This window comes from Chaetura pelagica, unplaced genomic scaffold (genome assembly GCF_000747805.2).
Source record: "Chaetura pelagica isolate M959 unplaced genomic scaffold, ChaPel_1.0 scaffold138, whole genome shotgun sequence".
NCBI lineage: Eukaryota > Metazoa > Chordata > Aves > Apodiformes > Apodidae > Chaetura > Chaetura pelagica.
The window spans coordinates 856169-875491 of NW_009954215.1; positions in this window are offsets into that span (position 1 = coordinate 856169).

The window sequence follows — 19323 nt, forward strand, 5'->3', positions numbered from 1 at the left end:
CGCGTCCCCGCCGGCCCCCGGGGCCGGGCCTTGGGGAACAGCTTCTCCTCTCCTGCCCCCGGGGCTGGGCCTTGGGAAGCGGCTTCTCCTGCCCTCGGGGCCGGGCGGGAGGTGGTGCCGGGGCCTTGGAGGGCGAGGCCGGCGAGTCCGGACAAGTGAGCCGCGTAGGGCCAGGGGTTTCACTTTCCTTCAGGGTTCTTCCCGCCTTAGAGTTGTATAAAACAGCCAGTATTACTTTGCTGTTAGCAGTACTGAAGTGAAATATTTTCTTCAGCATATGGCCAGAGTCCCTGTGGGTGTCCTGTGGAAGGTTCTCCTTGCTTGTGGTGAGGTTAAAAGGGGCCTGAGGAATTTCCTTAAGAAAATAAGGACATTTTGTGAGTAGCATTGAGAGGATGAGAACCTTCAAGCTTAGACCTGAATGTGAGATGAACTGAGGAAGTGGTGTGGGGAAGTCTGACTCAGCTGGCAAATGAGGTAGGTGAGGCAAATGGGGGCTGAAATCCTTCCTCTTCAGAGGAATAAGAATGTGTTTATTTGGCTGAAACTTAAACTTGACAGTGGTAATTTATCAATGGTGATTGAGTGCTCCATTGCATCAGAAACCAAGATAAAACTGCTTTTGCAAGATTAGTTTTCAAATCCATCTCAAGAAGTTATGAGTGAGAAGTATTAACTTGTGTCAGAATGCACAGGATTGACAGGACGGGTATAGGAAGTTATTGGTAGGCAAGACATATGGAGAAAAATGTAATTGTGTAGTGCATAGTAAAAGAGAAGAGCATGAGTGTCCCTGTAGCATGGATTTAAACAGGGACAGATGGGAGAATGAACATAAAATAAGAATGAACTATGCCATGTAAATTAAAGATTGCTGGGAGCACTGAATTTAGCTGTTCATCCAGTGTGGAAACCAAGAGAGACACAGAAAGTGAAAACCAGGTGATTCTGGGGGGGAAAAAAAAAAAAAAAAAAAGAGAGAAAAGAAGGTATAACTTCTTTCTTTAAACCTTAGATCTCTGTTATGGTACCCAGAAAATGTCTGGTACCCTGGATGTGTTATCTATCTTCAAATCAAAAAGTTCTCTGTTGCATTACCAGAGTGACTCTGTATGATTTGATTGGTATTAGTACACAGTTGAACGTGAAGATCTGGAGATTGTGCCCATCCCATACCAGTTTCATCCTAATCTGATGTTTACAACCCATCAAATGACTAAAAATACAATGGTGTTAAAGATGATTACTTCAAAGTTGGTCTTTGAAGTTACCAATTCTTAATACAAGCCTTAAAAAACTTTGCACTGTTACTGTGGCAAGAAAAGCTATTTTGTTTGATTCTGAAGACATTGTGAATGATCTTCTCTCAGTAATGATTGTAAGTATTCATAGGTACATACATACATGTGTTTGTATATATATATATAAACTTTTGCCTTGATTATTTTTGTCTTTTTCAAATGTGATTTTAAACTTAGAATGTTCCAGGAAGATAGAACATGTTCAGTTCTTATATATACTGAGTTGCTCCCTTTTTTTTTTTTTTTTTTTTTTTTTTTTGTGAATTAGATGAGTTCATTATGGGTTGCTTCTTCCTCTTTAAAAATGTCTGGTCTGGGCATATACATTGTGCATGTCTGTAAGTCTGCCATTTAAAACGGTGTTGGGGGAAGTTGTTTGCCATGTATGGAGTAAATAAATGATAAACGTTTGGTAGCAATTCCACAGTAATTTAAAATCAGCCCTCTGTTTTGTTTGGGAAAAGTCTACACTTCAGCCTTCCCTTCTAGTCTCTTACATGATGGATTTCATTTCAGTTGCCTTATTTTTAATGCACTGTTGAGAAGCTGCCAGTTATCAGTAGAAACTTTTTGCTACAATAGCATAGAACTAATGAAAGTGGAAACAACAGTTCAATTGTCTGGCCCTGTGATGAGGATACTGTTTTCAACTAATAATGCAGTGTTACAAAGAGATGATTTACCAGAGAATTTCACCTCAGTGTTACTGGAGTCCCTTGCATGTAGGCTAATTACTGTTCTGATAGATTGTGCTATACTAGCCTGTTTTTTTTAAAATAATTGTTGTTACTTAAACAGATTAAGGAAGTTAATGGGAAGTGTGTGTACTGGTAAATTTTAGGAGGTAAATGAGGTATTGCTTGAAATGTTTAATATTCTATTCTCCTATAAGAGATCACCATATTTTCAGTACTTTAGTCAGATTTCATAATTGAAATAATTTTTTTCAGTCTCTAAGAGGGTGCAACTCTAGGGTGTTCTGAAGTGCTTATAACATCTTAATTTCCAAAGTTTATCTGCAAATATGCATGGAGGAATGTTTGAGACTCTTACCTTTGATTTGAATTATATCCAAGAACAGGAATTTAGTATCTAATTGATCATCTAGTACATGTCTAACATGAATTTTGACAAAGCACTTGGTAGGTTTGAACAGAATAACCTTTCCAACCTGTGCATCATCTCCTTAGGTCAGCAAAAAAGTCCTGTCCAAGATTTTTTTTACCTTTGCCTGCAGTTAGTAGAGCAAAACTACTGCACACATGCACCCTCCACAACCAACCAACAAATGCGACTATGGTGTATGTGTAGTATATTAGATACAAAACACCAAATGTTTTTATCTTGCTCCCATTCAAAGGCCTCAGCTTAGAAATCTTTTAGTCTATAAACTATATGCAAACATAGTCTAGTTTTCTGAAAATCAAAGTGTACAGAAAGGAACAGTGCATATAGAGATTGCTAGCTGAATAGTAGTTGGATGTGCCTAATTTAAATGGAGATTCAGTGACAGAATCATGTGTTTAGTACCCTTTAGTCTTTTTATGCCTTGCTTCTTGGGGGGGGAAAAGCTAGAAAACTTAGACATGAAATAGTATTTTAATTTGACACTTAAAAAAATATTTTCTTTCTTTACAACTACTCTCAAAAACATTTTTAAACACTTGTAATGATGGTAGTAATATGCTGATTGATAACTAGCTCATACTGAAATTGAAATATAACGTAGCTGATTGTAGAAGTCTTATAATATCAGCTATACAAACTTGTAAGAAACTGCATTTAGATCTCTAAAGAATACAGTGATTCTCAGTTTAATGTATTTCCATACTAGTACCACTCTCAGGTTAGCAAGGTGTAGCTGTTTTTTCACCTTGAAAGGAATCTGTAAAAGAGATGCTTCTGAAATTACTACTCTAACATATAATAGAAGTCTAATAAGTAACAGTAGAAAGCTGTTTTCTGAGGAAAATGCACTGATTTTCAAGTCCAAAAAAGGATGCAACTTTAGGATAGGATTCTGAGTTACAGGCTGACAATTTTCAAAGAATTAATGAATGCACAAACTCAGGCTTTGTTTTTAGAAGAGAACTTGTCTGGTTTCTTTTTGTGTATATGATACATATCTTAGGGTATGTGTGTTATGAGTGAGAGCTAGAAGCTTTTTTATCTGTGTTGCAGTATCTTAAAAAGCAGGCTTTCTTACTCTGTCTTGCCAAAAAAATGCACTCGGGCCAATGTATTTTAGTGTAACAGAAGATTTTCTATGACTAGATGCTTTTCCATCTAGTCTAGATGTTTTCCCAGTTTAAATAAATAATTTGGAAAGTTCTGTGTTTTGCTTCTAGAGAAGTTCAGCTGAGTCAGTTGTGATTTGCTCTAAAATCTAGTTTCTTACATAAAGGTGTTCCCTGCTTTCTTTCCCTGTATATTTCAGCAGTTAATGCACACTGAATTTAACTATGGCTACCACGTCCTCATCTAATTACTAAAATGCTCACTTGTGTTAAATAAATCACACACTTTCTTGGTCCTTGAATACTATTTTGAAAAACACACACAAACACAGCTGTTCTGTTGTCTTCAGAACGCTGAAAAATGTTAAATGTTTATAGTACATATAGTTTTACTTGTGTCTATATTTTCTTTATATTTAGGAATAAATTATTTGGATAAATATACTTCTGTGAATTGAACATAGAGTGCAATTTCAAATGCAAGCCTACAGATTTGTGAACTGTAATTGGTATTTAGTTCTCCATTACTCATTTTGGCAAATAGATTTCAGCTTGTTTCCCTCTACAAGAACTGAAATTATCACTGTGTTTTGAAACGTACCTCTCACAGGCTGTTTTATAATTTAGGCAATCTGTGTAATCTCACTGTGTTAATGGATAGAGCACTCCATTTCCACATGGAGAATATTTACATGAAATGGAACATAAAATTAATAATCTGGCATGGTGACTATTTAACATACTGCAAAGCATTGTGGAACAAACGTGTGACTGTTCAGCTACCCCCAGTGCGCAGGATTTCCTGCCGGCCGAGGCTGGAGGTACTGGCAGACTGCTCATATAACACCCTGAAAACAGTACATTGTCAAACATTATAAAAGCTAGAGAAAAATAGAATAGTTTTTTCCTTGGAGGCTGAAGAGCTAACCCTAAACCTAAAAAATCCTAAAGCATGCTAAAAGAAAATGGGCCAAGGATATCAGTAAATGTGAGAAGTTCATTAGTTAGAATTTTGAGTGTGTCTACACGTTTAATGTTTCTTAAAACTGAAAAAGCTTGTTCAAATAAGACCTCATGGAGGCAATGTTCAGGGATGCCCTTTGACAAGGAAATTCTTGTTGAAGATTTAAATGTGACACTACATTGAGAAAATAAAGGATAAAAGTGTTTTCATATTGTGTTGTATAACATGGAACTGTATTAATACTGCCTGTAAGTGTGAAGTACTCAGCTGGACCACAACATATAGATGTCTTACACTAGAGCAGACTTGCACCTTCTCTTTAGGTGTCTTGTCCTCGTTAGGGGAAATTAATACACAGTCACTCGCATGTTCTGTAACTGTTTATGTGCAAGTAAAATCTAAGAAGCTCTACCTTTACTACTTACTTCCCATAGCTCTTCTGGTAAATGCCAATCGTGTGGAATTTATATCACAAATCTTTACAAAAATATCTGTATTTTTTTTAATGTTAGCAAACAGTATGCAAACATTTAGTCAAATAGACATTGGAAGATGAAAGAACCAAATGGTTTGTATTACAGAAGTTCCTTTCCTTGCTTCTTTGTATATTCTTAAGAGGAACATGGGCACCTGTCATGGTCAAACTTCCATTCTAGCTTTTGGGGATTTTGAGGGTGCTTAACTGTATCGCAGGGCACATTCTGGAAATAAAACTCACAACTATATTGTCTACCTCTAAATGTAACTATCTGACGACTGCAATCAAAATGGGTATATGATACAAACAGGAAGGATAAGGCTAAGCATTGGCATCTCGATACTGTGGGAAACAGAACAGATCAAACAATCTTTTTGGCTTATAAATCTGACTGAAATAGTTTTTGCTAGCAGTCCAACTGTAGGAATTTCTGGGAAAAAAATAGCAGGAAGCTGACACTCATTTGGTATTCTGAGTAACTTCACTGTTAGCTAACTCATGTTCAGAAAACTTGTTTTTTGTGGTTTTTTTAGTGCTAAAATGTATTTGCATTTTAGATAGAGTTGTGTCTGACAAAATGGTCAGATGATTTTCAAGTTTTGTTTAAGGAGGAGTAAATTGCTTTCAGTTTAATATAGTCTAACCTAGAACAACAAAAAGTAAAATTGTTTATTGTGGTGAGATGTAAATACAGGGACTTCTAGTGGATGAGAAAAATTTGCAGGACTTGCATTAGCTTTTACATTTTTTCCGTTGCTGCACTTGCTCTGTATGTTCTGAACCTAACAGACATAGATGTTTACTCTGTAGATTAGAAGAGCCTTGCTAAGATCTACCCACATTCAGCCAAAAAAAGCCTATCACACTGAATTTTCAAAGCTTGTAGTGCAAGGAGCACAAAGTTATCACTGGAGATAACAAACTGACACTGCTGCCATGTTCCAGACATTTTCTCTGAAACAGGAACAGGAATGAATGATCCTAAGAGAAAATCCAAACTATGCCACTGATCCCTCTGGGTGGGTGGATCCATTTTAGCATTCTCTGGCTGGCGTTTAGGTAACTGAAATTAGTACTGGAAACTGGAACGGAAAAAAATTGTAATATAAATAAGTTAAAGCATCCATAATCATAGATACACAGTACAGGCTTAATAATAAAATCACAGTAGGATCTTAACAACCCTTATAGAATTCCAACTATCCAAACAGAAGAAGAACTGGAGAATTTACATAGTTGATAATCTTGAGTGCTTTACTTATATTTCACTAGAAGTAAGTAATGGCTTACTGATTTAATAATATTATGCCACATTCTAAAGCAGTCTCCCACTCCTGCTTCATTTCCTGAAGTTTGAGCCCTGTTTAAATCACTGTAAAACTGCTTGGCACTTAATCACATACAGACATGCCAGTTCATGCACTTCCCTGGGATCCAGCTCACTCACACATGTCTGCAACTGTCTCGCACTTCTCATGCTCTGAAAGGCTGTTTTTTTAAAGTGCGGAATTGACTGGGAGCTACAAGTGCAAGGCTCTTCTGAAAACGCTTAAGCTTGTAGGCAGTGCAATCAGTGACTTAAACCATGGTGGTTTTTTGTTGTTTTTTGGTGATAAAATGTTGAGAGGATTTATTTTGCATTTTTTAAAAAGCCATCTGAACTGAGAATTTAAAGATTATTTGTTCTAGGTTACCTGTTTTTAGCCATGAGCTCATAAAACCAGTCCTTCTGAAAAGCTTGCATTTTTATGCTTCTGCCGCTGTAGGAGAGCTCATTTAAGTTATATTGATATTTTCATTAGTTTAGACTTAATTTTTGTCAATTTCAGACAGTGTTCTGACATTCATTCTTCTTGACAGGTAAAAATCTTACAATTTAAACTTTGTGTACATCTTTTGGGGTGTATCTCAGGACATTGATTTATGTTGGGTTGAACAGTGAAGCGAGGCACACAAGTCTAAAGTGTTTTGTAAATGTGAATACAGTATTGTATTTAGCTGATGTTTCTAGTTGAGGATAGTTTTAGTGAACCTGTGAAGATTTATGACATTATGAGGGGAAACAGTTCAGTAGTTACTCTTTTTGCTAGCTCTCTACAGAGTGCTCTGGCAATTTTACTGTCACTTCTTTCAATTTACCATAAAATCCTATCACAAATAACTTCACATTTTCTCAACAAAATAAAAATAATTAAGATTTTGATAGATCCCAGGGGTGGACTGAATCCCGCACTTAATCAGGTTGATCTCGTAGAGCTGTTTTACTCCTGCAAAGCTAGATGATGCTCTGCTTAGTGTTTTTTTCATTAGTGTAAGATAAATGTATTCCATTGTTTTGTTTTCCTCTGTTTTTCTTTAATAGCCACCTAAAAGGAACAGCCACTGAAATACTAAAAAGGAGGATGAATGACACATTGTAAGGAAAGAGGCTGTATGCCAAATTCCACACATTTACACAGCCAACATTTATCCACAATGTTGGCAAAGTGGAGCAATGCTTCTGAGCTGCTCTGTTATTTGTGAGACATAATTTTTTTTCCTGGTAGGACAGCACTGGATAATCTGATTTTTGTCACTGTCAGTTTAGCTACCATTTTTTAGTGTGATGCTGGGCAACTCACTTTAACCCGTCTTTATCTCAATAGTTTCTCCATCTGTAATATGGAGTTAATAGTTATGTATCAGATATTAGTATTCTGTGGATGAATTCGGCAAAGATGCAAGATTATTGTGTACTTTTATGTGAGGCATTATTACATATGAAAAGAATAATTATTATATTAATTTATGAGTATTTACTCAGGATGTAGTGAACTTTGTCCGTAAAAGCAATACACGGGGAAATAGGCCCCTGCCACTTTTTCTTGTCCTGGAAGGACCTATAATGCAGCTTTCCTGGTGTTGTAAACTCCCAACACAGAACATGAAGTTAGAAATGTTGTGTTCCTTTGGTGAGTATGCCAGTTATAACAACGTGTACTAAGTGCTGTGGAAATGAATTGCTGTGTAAGACGTTCCATATAGAAGCTCATCCTGAGAAGTGGCCTTAGGTAAAACAAAACAAAACAAATTAATTCTTACTTTTTGAAACATCTTCACTACAGTAAGCAGTGAAAGCATGCCTGAGTTCAAGCAGATAAATGTTTCTTGTCAACTTAACTTGCAGAGTAACAGTGCAGAATCTGTTTTTTCTATGCAAATTAAATACTACATAGGAATAATCCAGCTGGGAGGAGACAGAGGAAATTAAGTAGAAGAACAATTAGAATATGCATTCTTCAAAAACTTAGTCCAGGTTTTCTTGGTTAATGCTAAGTATGTACTTGTGTAGGGGTGCAGATCTGTGGGACAACATACACTTCATCCTGGTATTTGTAGGAGAAGAGATTGCTTTTTATTCCTTGAATAAATATACAAAAATACTTAAGGGTTACATTTAATGTCTGCTATATTTCTCTTCAGTTATTTCCCTGAGACAGTTTAAAACATCACGTAAGCACAGAGAGAAAGCTTTATGCTGTTTTGTGTGGTCAGAATTGTGAGATATACTAATTTATTTCAGGTCATATCTAGAGCATTCAGTCTTACGTAACAGATAGACCAAAGCTCTTACACCCAGTCCACTTGTTTAGATTGTGCTGATTACTACAAAAATAGAGGTAAGTTGAACTTGTGGGGTTTTTTGTTTGTTTTGGGGCAGGTTTTTTTGTTGTTTTATTTTTCTTTGAATTCTCCTGAGTAGCAGTATTTGCCCTCCTTTTTTTTTCTTTTGAGTATGTGTGGAACAGCGAGCACACCAAAGAAGAAATAATGCTTCAATTTATATATATATTTTTTTGTTTCAACTTCTGTTTAAGCTCTCTGTATTATAATTTTATTTTTGAATGAAAATTTAAACATGAATTTTACTTCCAAAGTTTTGTGTTGTGTTGGATTTTGGTGTGTTTTTTTAAATTTTCAACAGAGTCCTTGTTCTATTTTATTTCAATGCAATGTTTTCTCTTGTGCTTTGTTTGGACTTACTAGGACTCCTAAGTAGAAAGTAAAGACTTTTTTTTTTTTTTTTTTTTTTTTTTTAAGGTGATTTACGTTCTTACTAAGAATATTGTTGGTGAGCCAGATACCTCCACAAGTAGGCTTATAGGATGGCTTAAAAGTGTTTGGGTTTAGGAACCACACAGTATAGAAACTCATAAAACATATTATTTCTGCAGAGATAGTTCTTTGAGTCTAGAGAACAAGTCTCCAGAGCTCAGAAAGAAAGGTAACAAAATATTTTTAATTTGTAATTCCCCATGTATTCTGGAGGATGGTTGATCTCATGCTAGCACAGGTTTTGTCAGATGAGAATGAGTAGTCTTCTGGAGCTGCCCAGCACTTTTCCTGTCAGCTGCAGAGCAAAAGCAAAGGTGAGAGCAAACTGACCTTAATTTTAAAAGACAGATTATTTCAGAGGATTCTTAGCCAGAGTGTCCAAACTCTGATATTTCACAACTGTGAATTCTGAGTGTTACACATTGAGTCCCTTAGGATAAAGGTACACACATCAACATGTGAATGTGCTTAGAACATCAGAGTGGTTCTGCATAGCAAGCTATCCTTTTGATTTATGGTAGCAGGTAGGAATACTGTGTTTAACTGACTTTTAAAAATAATTTTTAAGTACAAAGCAGAATTTCCTTGACAGTCTGATTCTTAGCAATTATTAAAGAATCAAAACATGTAATCAATATACATGAATTAAGAAAATAGCACCATGGCTTGCAGAAGAGCCAAAGTTAACTTTCTTTGTCTGACTGATCTAAATAGAACATTAAACCCAGGGTTTCCAAAGATTCACTGGTTTGACCTTCCTGACAATTTTTACTAAAAGCACGTGTTGTTTTTAATATTTCTTTCCTAAAAGCATACTTTGATTTCTCTGACTTCCATTTAAAAATTCTTAAGTGCATCTTTGTGGACTTTTTAATATACTAAATTAATGCTTTTTATGAAGTTAATTTTAATAAAAAGATAAAATTAATATGCAAAACACCCAAACCAAATGTACTTAGGGCTGAGCTTAATTTTACTTTCGCGCAGGCCAGTCTAAACCAATAGATCTTCAAAATAACTGTGTTAATAAAAAATGGTAATTAATGGGAGATTTGGAAGCTTAATAAACTTGAGACAAGTTAGATTTCAAGCTTTGTGCAAACAGGTGCAAGTTAAATGGCCTGAATGGATTTGAATATTAACATTTCTTTGGATGCTGAAAGAGACCCTGGTAAAGCTTTTTGGGAGGCTATACACAAGGCAGACTAGCTATGCTGTTTCTCCCCAGAATTTAAAGATACCAATTTTACCTTCTGGAGAAATTTTCTTCTTGAAATGTTGCCACTTTGCCACTGTTACATTTGCCAATATCATGTCATATTTTCAGCATGAAATTTCATAACTTACCATACAATGGCTTGAACTATTTTGCACAAATACAATTAGAAATCATTAAATAGGGTTTCAGTTTAACTATCTTCACTGAAAAATTATTTCAGTAAATCAAACCATTAGGAGGCCATCTGCTTGAAAATTATCTAGGACTTTGAATTTAATAATTGTGTCTAAATTACCTGTTAACTGAATTGTTGACTTGTGTATTCCTAATTATGTGAAACCCACTATCAGGGATATATGAATCTTAGGATTTATATACTATCATACATGTTTGTGATTGCTGCTAGAAACTGTTGAAGGAAGAATCAGTTGATCTCCTAACTTGCAGTTCCCTGTAGTGTATACTGTCTCCATCACTTTCCTAACCTGTAATTATACTTTTTTCACAAGTTAAGTGGAAAAATAATGTCATGCGCATGGCAAACTGTTAAAAAACTCATGTTTTGTTACCTTTTGCTAAGCAGTTTCCCATTTGGTACTTTACTTTGGATGGTATATAAAGCAAATAAGCAGGTGGAAATTGGGTCATAGGAATCTTTCTGGTGCCAAAAAACAACTTAATGGAAACTGTTGAGCAGAGCTGTATTTTCTAAGGAGCTTTTCTGTTCTCATCTGGTTTTGGCATAATATTCTGTATTATGTATGTTTGAAACAATTGTAAATTAAGGCTGAATTCATTTGGCTCTCATCAAGCTCCTGTCAACAGCAAACAGATTTCATACAGATACGTGTCTACGGGAAATACAGATTCTTTTATTTTAAATGTTACTGTTTTACATTTTTATTATTTTAAAATTTCAGTATTCTTAATCCAGGCAAGAGATTTGAAGCTGTAAAACTCCAGTCTCCTGAAGGCTGTTTCTTAGGTTAATTACTACTTTGAGTATTGTCAAAATAACAAATTTTTTAATAGGAGTGGCAGTTGAATGGGTAGATTATAAATATGGTCTATTTATTTATCCTTTTATTTTTAAATTTCTTTCTCCAAAAATTTTTTATTTGGTCATCACTCATGGTTGCACAGAGGTATACAAGAGAGATAGTCTCATTACATTAGTCACTCTGAAAACTGCCTTGAAAGCTGTCATTAGCTGTAGCTAATTCAGAACAAAGACTTAGTATTTTCCCAGTGAGACCCTGGGCAGCTTTCTGCACTGGCCAGAGCTGATCAGTGTGCTTGTTCTCATCTCTGTAGGACTCAATCTACCTAAACATCACATGTTGGCAAGGAGCAGCGAGAGATCAATTCAGAATTCTTCCATGTTGCTGACTTTGTCTTGGAGACATGATTCTGGCCCTCCTGAGAAAGTATGCTTAATAAAGCTTGGGATAATTTTTATTCATTTGTTTGTTTTTTTGCCTTTGATCCATAGATGTTTGGCTTCAGCTAAAAATGTTTATTTGCACAGGGTGCTCTGGTGATAACTTTAGGTTTCTGCAGATGTCAGGTGATGGAAGGGCTCAGAAGAGTTTTGGACTTCAGTATCCAACTACACTTAATCTTTTTGTCTATCCAGGCCTTATTCTTTGCACAAGGTGTAAGACTGTAATTAATACCAAATTACAGTATTTTCATGTACATAACTGGTATTTTCCTGCTGTGTTTGCAGAATAAGGTTTTTAAGTCTTCAGATAATTATTTTCAGGGAGACAAATGTATTTTGTCACATCTGCAGCATGAGTTGTAGTTACAGGTCGATGGTGCAGAGCATTTGTAGGAGTTTATACCCTGCTGTGAATGCCTTAATCTTTTTTGGATCTCTTCTTTTTTAAAAAACAGCAAAGACAGGCTTCAGAAATAGAAGCAATGCCATAATTGCTGCCTTCACTTAAAAACCAACCAAACCAAAACCAACCTCTGAAATGACTGTGAGTCAACAACACTTGATTTGCAGCACAGGAGAATGACAGTAACCTGTTTATGAGACACCAACACATGTGCTCTCATTACTTTTTTGCTGCTTAATTTTCCCAATGTATCTTCTTTCCGAACAGAAAAGCTTCTTATTTGTACTATTACTTGGTTTTCACAACTGCCCAGTTATTTAAAAATAAATGTGAGGTTCTGAAAGCCTGGCTTAGCTGCAGGTGTGGCATGAGCCTGCCTGCAGCAGTCCAGGAAGGATGGCTAAGTTCAGCTTTGTCCCAGTGTGCAGAAAGAGTGGAAAAGGTGGTGACCTGCCCAGCAGTGGGTTCTCAACTACAGGTTGCAGCACAGGCTGCTTTTGAAAGCTGGCAGGTTTGTCAGAATGAGTTATTGATGATTGGGACACTAACAAAAACATTGCTACCACTATCATTACAGCTACTTTTGCCAGGCCACTTTATAAAAGATATTTCCCCAGATGTGAAAACTGATAACATGTACACCCAGTTCAGCTTTCATCTACATGGCATTGTGATTTCTGCTAATAGTATTTTGAAAGAACTGTAATTCCTATGGCTCACCATTAAGTTTAAATAAGTGGTAATTTACAGTGATGTCAACAGATAGAAAGATACTGATTTAAGAAATGTAATTCCTGCAAATATACCTTAGGTTATATAACTTTGTAAAACCAATTCATTTGTTGCTCTAATTTGTGTAAATTGTTTTGGAACAGAAATTAATTTGTTATTCAGAAACATTCAGACAGAAAAAATGTGTGCTATACAGCATTTTGTCTAGTTAGTAGGCTACTTAACATAATTATATCTTGATAGGATTCCATTGCCAAGAAGGATCAACACTTTAATCTTACCCTCTTTTTGTAATGCATTGTCTACAAATTAGGAAGGACAGGCTATTACTGCTAACAGGTGACATGCGGGACATATGGCTATACACAGTATATAAGATTATTAAACAAATCTGTTATATCCAATCCACTTAATTTTTCCTAATAATTTGTATTGTAACAGAGATGTTTCTTAGGTAGTTTAAAGAGAAGTGGTAGTTTTTAATCTGTCACAAGTCTGGTTTGCTGTATTTAACAGGAAAATGCTAGGTGATAGAAATTTTGCAAATTAGATCCTTATGTTATGATGTAACTGGAATGGGTTGCCCAGGGAGGTTGTTGATGCCCCAGCCCTGGAGGTTTTTAAGGCCAGGTTGGATGAGGTTTTGTGCAACTTGGTCTAGTGGTAGTGTTCCCTGCTCATAGAAGTGGAGTTGGAATTTGATGATCTTTAAGCTCCCTTCCAACCTTAATGATTCTGTCATTCTATGTTTTTCACAGAAATATGTAAAGGATGAGTCCATGGTTGGTTGACTCCCAGCATTCATTTTCATAATTGGTATAATGAGTAAAAACTACATTTTGTTTTTTTATTTTGGGGATTATTTACTGGGGTTTTTGTTTGGCTTTTTTTACTGCCTTTTGTGCTAGCTAATTTGTCATTAGATGTTCACAACATTCTGCATGTCATTACTGGGCCGATTACTGGATTTTTAATATGCTAACCTTATTTACATCTGTGATAGTCAAAATCAGTGTTTAGCTCTACTTAGATTTGTGTGAAATGAGCATTTTAGACAGTGTGCTGTCAAGCTTCATGTAGTTCATTGCTGTTTGATCCTACATAGTAATAGTTTGCAATTGTTACTTACGATTTGCTTTTAATAGTTTTCATAACTTACTGAAAAAACCCACCTTACAGGGCTTTTTGGTTATTTTCAAGCATTTCACACTATGGAATTACAGGCATTCTGTTAAGTTGGCAAACTACCAAAAGATTTAATGCAAATTACTTCTGTTATTTTTACCATTGCATTGTGAGATTTGATATTATAGAATTTGTGGATGGAATAGGAAAGCTAATGTCTTTCACAAATTCTTACTGATGAAAGCATTAAGTAACAAATATTCCAAATTAAAGGTTTGGAGTTTTTGTTACAAATTTCAGTTCAACCTTGAGATGAATCACAGGTAGTGTGTAATATTGTAGAAAAATCTTAAATTCCTTAGTATTTTCATACCTGACTGCTAGAAGTGGTAATTCAGTGAAAGGTCCCAGATGTTGACTTTGCCAACCTGAAATGAAGGCTACTTTCTAAATGAGTATGGAGTTCCAAAAGATATCTGAACCTAATGTTTCACTCAGCTTTGTTTTTCCTCTTTTTTCTGTGTTGAGATTCAAGCCTCCAAATCAAATGTGTTCTCAAACAGGTATTCATAAAGAAAAAAAAATAATTAAATAACATGCATCCTGTAATATTCTGAGCACTAGTAGAAGGACAAGCCTATTTTACCACGATTAAGAGCAATTGTGCTTTACATATAATTATATGTATTTTTTTTTTGTTAAAGACATGAGTGTGATGTTGGGGTATGACAGAGCATCTCCTACCCTACACTGAAATAAGTGCATTCCTTTATATAATTGGAATAAAAATCGGTTTTATATCTGTAAACAAAAAAGTGAAATTCTGAAGAGGAAATATTTTTTGAGAAATATTGCACAAAACAAGGTTTTGCAAGCAGTTGACCCTTTTTTCCATACAGTTTAAAGTCTGTACCTAGAATTTTAGTATGTGAGTCACAGTGAGGTTTCTAATAACAAATGTTTTGACTGTTTGTCTCAGGTGGAAAAAATTGGCCACTGAAGAACAGTTCCATAGTTCTCTCTTGACCTTATTTTTTATTAATATTTTATTGTTTCCTGTGTGGAGAAAAAAAAACAACACAACAACACAACATTCACACAGCTTCTCTTTATGGTCATGATTCACCACTATGGAAGTCAAGCCAAGCTTGGAAGAATACTGCATGATGCCTTGCCAGTGCTTTGAAGTGCACGGCATTCAAAGCTATTTGGACAGAGTTTAACTTGAAAATTGTGGTAATGTATGATTTCCAAAGTTTCTGTTTGTGGTTCTCCACCCAGAAAATAAGACCATGACAATGCACACTCATACATTGGTCTTAAGAACACATTAGAAACACATAATCATGTAGTTGAAAATATTAAAAATGCACATAATTATCCTGAAAATCACAGTCAAGTGATTCTTACAAGAAGTCAAGGAGAGAATTAGTTACCTATAATGTTAATAAAACATCTCCAAATGTTGTCCTTACCTAATTTCTGGTGTATCTACAAATGGATTGAAATTCCAGTTAGGTAGCTTGGGTGTAATGTTTTGGTATCTTGAAGGCTATGCATTTTCAGGAGGAACAAGTACTTATCTCAGGCAAAATAAACAGCAGCTAAAATTTTGTTAAAGTTATTTAATGCAGAGCTCTCAGGTACTGAAGAGCCATTTGTAAGTATGACTGCATGAAGTGTTTTCTAAAATGATAACTATGTTAACTTAGTGAATGTGAAAATTTACCCCCATTTTACTTATTCAGGGTTTACAGTTCACCTCTTAGAAACGTTATAGTTGAAGTAGAAAAACACAGATGTAAAATATCCAAAAAATCATTGATTCTTTATATTAGCTGGCACAAAGTATCACACAGATGAAAAATTATTAAATATACTGTGTATACTTCTTCAGTTTTGAATATTGTTTTGGACATAGTCCGTGTGCTCTGTAATCCATTTCTGTACATAGCTTTTCTAAATGATGCTGAACGCATGTCTGAGTCTGAGTTCTGACGCCAGTTCCCTCTTATCTGGCCTACAGCAAAGCATTGCCTCACAATCACGTTTTCTGTCTTTCTGTAATTCATGGCATTTCCCAAATGCTTTAGCTTTTGACATCCGGTTGTAAGATTTCTTCTTTCATTTTTTTTTTGGAAATGCCGTATCTCCTAACCCTGGCTTGCAGGAAGGGTTTGGGTGAATTGATTGCTATCTGGCTCAGGCCTTTTATTTTCCCTCTTGACTGGGAGCTGCCAGGGTGGGACATTTTCCACAGTCTCATGTCTGAGACACACAGGACTCAGCCCTGACAGCATGTGGTCAACTTCACATCCTCTTAGATATTTAATGATACAGCAACTTCATAACTGCAATCAGGATTCATACTTTGTACAGGGATAGATTTCCCACACCGTGACATATGCTGTTTCAAATGGAGTTTCTTAACAGTTTTTGAGTATTTTGCCTGCAAGCTGTACTGGTGGCATTCTACATTTCACACAATAATTATTCACCTGACTGCTTCTTATGTGCAGATTATGTAACAGGTGTTAGAGTGGAATAAAATATGAAAAGTGAGAATTGACACACCACATAACTTCTAAGTAGAAGGTTTAGTTACAAAACCAACAGCTGCTTTATATAAATCTTAAAAAGATATAGCCAGTATTTCACTGAACAGAAGAATCTCACATGGATTATGAATCAGAAACATGAGAAAAACTGATGCGAAAAAAGCCTTTTCCATAGCTTTCCAGGTTGATTTTAAACAATTCCAGGTTTGTTCGTTAAATAAACTGACAAGTTGTGAATATGTCTTAAAATTTTCCATAACAAATCTATAATATGAATTATAGATTATGAATCTTAAATGAATTATAGATGTTGTATCTTGGACTGCAAGCATTTCAAATAATCAGCATTTCCATAGCTTAGATTTATGAGCATATACATAGGTCTCAGAAGGTGAGGTGCTCGTGGAGAAAGGGCATGACCAACCTGGTAGGCTTTTGTGATGAAAACTACTGGCTCTATCAAAGGAATAATATAAATTATTAATCCCCTTTTCACCAGCACTTGAGAAGCTGCATCTAAGTACCATGTCCAGTTTTGGACTTCCCAGAGATACTGGAAAACTGCAGAGAGACCAGCAGAGGACCACACAGGTGAGCCTGTTTTAAGTGTTCTAATTTTACATCAGTGTGGATTTTATTACTTATACTCTCATAGCATTAAATATGTTTCATGCATGTGAAGAATACAATTAAGAAGGAAAGAAATTTTAAGCTTCAGATTGTTAAGAATTAATGTTTAGGCAATTGGTCCAAGTGTCTAAATTGTCTAAAAAAGTGTTCCTAGAAGTTACATTGTTTTATCCAGTATCCAGATGTGATAGCCTAGGACTTAGTTTGCCTAATTCTGTATACCATAGCAATTTGTAAAGAACAAAAAGATCTACAAAGAAATCCCCCTACAGCCCAACTTAAAAAATACCCTTTGGCCCATTCTTTCTTTGTAGAGTAATTTACATTAATAATATGTTAACTATTAAAAAGAAGGTACCACAGAGCACAAATATCTTGTATTTCCAGTGTAAACATGTTAAACATTTAAAAAATATTATTCTTTTTAAAATTAAGCTAAGGGCCAGTGTTCTGTATTGTCCTCATTAAAAAACAAAGGTCTGGCACTTTTTTCTTTAAAATACTGGAATGATCCAAAAGGCTTGAAATTGATATTTGGTGTTGGCAGGAAAGTGGTCTGCCTCTTGAGCATGTGCTTTTTGTTACTTCTGTTATGAATCTACATATTTAACCAAGTTCTAACCCTTTTGGGCATAGCTCCTAGTATGATCTCCATTTGCTAGATTTTAACAGCAAAACCTTTTATAATTCTATTCCGTGACTATTCCCATAACCTCTCTCAGCGTGGAGTAGCTGACCCACAGAGCTGCTGGGTGTGCTCTGTGCACTTTGAGGTCTTAATGTCCTAGTCTGTAGGTATAGACCTACTGGCATAATTAATTTGGTCGTCTTTAACTTTGTGAAGGTGATTCAACTGAACCTAACTGGCTTAGGAAGTTAATTTCACTGACTGGAACTTGAGGATGGTAAAAAATTCGTAAAAGTAACATCTTAAAACTATCACAGCTGTTTCTGAAGTGTCTGACCACAGCTGGGGAGCCCCAGTTGATGAATGCCTTGGCGAACTGATTAAAGGGTTTGCAGCATCTATCTGTCTGCTCTGCAACTTAGCTGGCAGTGCCTGGCTCATAACAGGGCTGCAGAGCCAAAGGAATGTTGGCTTTGCCTTGGTTGCAGTTCACAGCTCTGTATGTTAAAATTTAACAAATAGCAGCTTCGTTTCACATGCTCAGCAGTGAACTGTAGTAGGTTTTTTTGCCCAGTTTTTGTTCTGAGGAATTAGAATAGAAAGGAATTAGAAAGTTATGGACCTCAGCTGCAGACTGGCCAGCATAAGAGAAGTGCAGTGTGTATTCGATGATACCAACAGTTAATGGTTAAAAAGTGTTCACAGTTACTCAGACTTTTCACCTGCTATTGATAGAGTTTTAAGACATGACAGTTATATTTTATTATGATGCTTTAAGGAACATAACCGGTCTGAGGGAGTCTACAAAAACACTGAATAGCAAAAATACTGAACTTTTTTTAAGTTATGAGATTTTTTTCCCTTCACATTATCAGCTTTACCTGTGAACCACCTTACATGAGTTAAAGTAATGCAGCTGTATAAATTAATTATTTTCAAGGCTTTTGCATTAATTCTTCTCTATGTAATTTCTGTCATTCCTTGTAGTAGTGTGTTGTTAAACAAGTACTAATTATAATAATTTTGCAATTTAGGATTTCTGTAAGAATCCAGATATTTGAAAGAAAACTTTTAAAAGAAGTAATTCACTGGGGACATCAGTTTAATGTTGGCCTTCCTCAGGCCTTAATCATCTTTAATAATGAACATTTTTGGTGACTATTTATTATGTAATATGATTCGCTGTATCATTTATGTCTGTTTAAATATCGGGTTCCTCACCACACCAAGACTAAGAAATTTGAGTGCTTACATCTTAAACTGAAAGAAGAAAGAGTTCATCATTTAGACAAAACTATATAGTAGATAAATGTGGAGCAGCAACATTCCAATTGTCTCATAAGCACAGATAAATTGCACATAGAAAGTTACATGTGTAACTTCTGAAGGGGAAGCAACAACTAAGTCATCTCTCACCTTGTGGTATCTCCAGTGTCTGTTAGATAACAGATAAAATTTAGGCCAGTGACTGTCAGAAATACTGAGGAGACAATGTTAGTTTTACTTGTG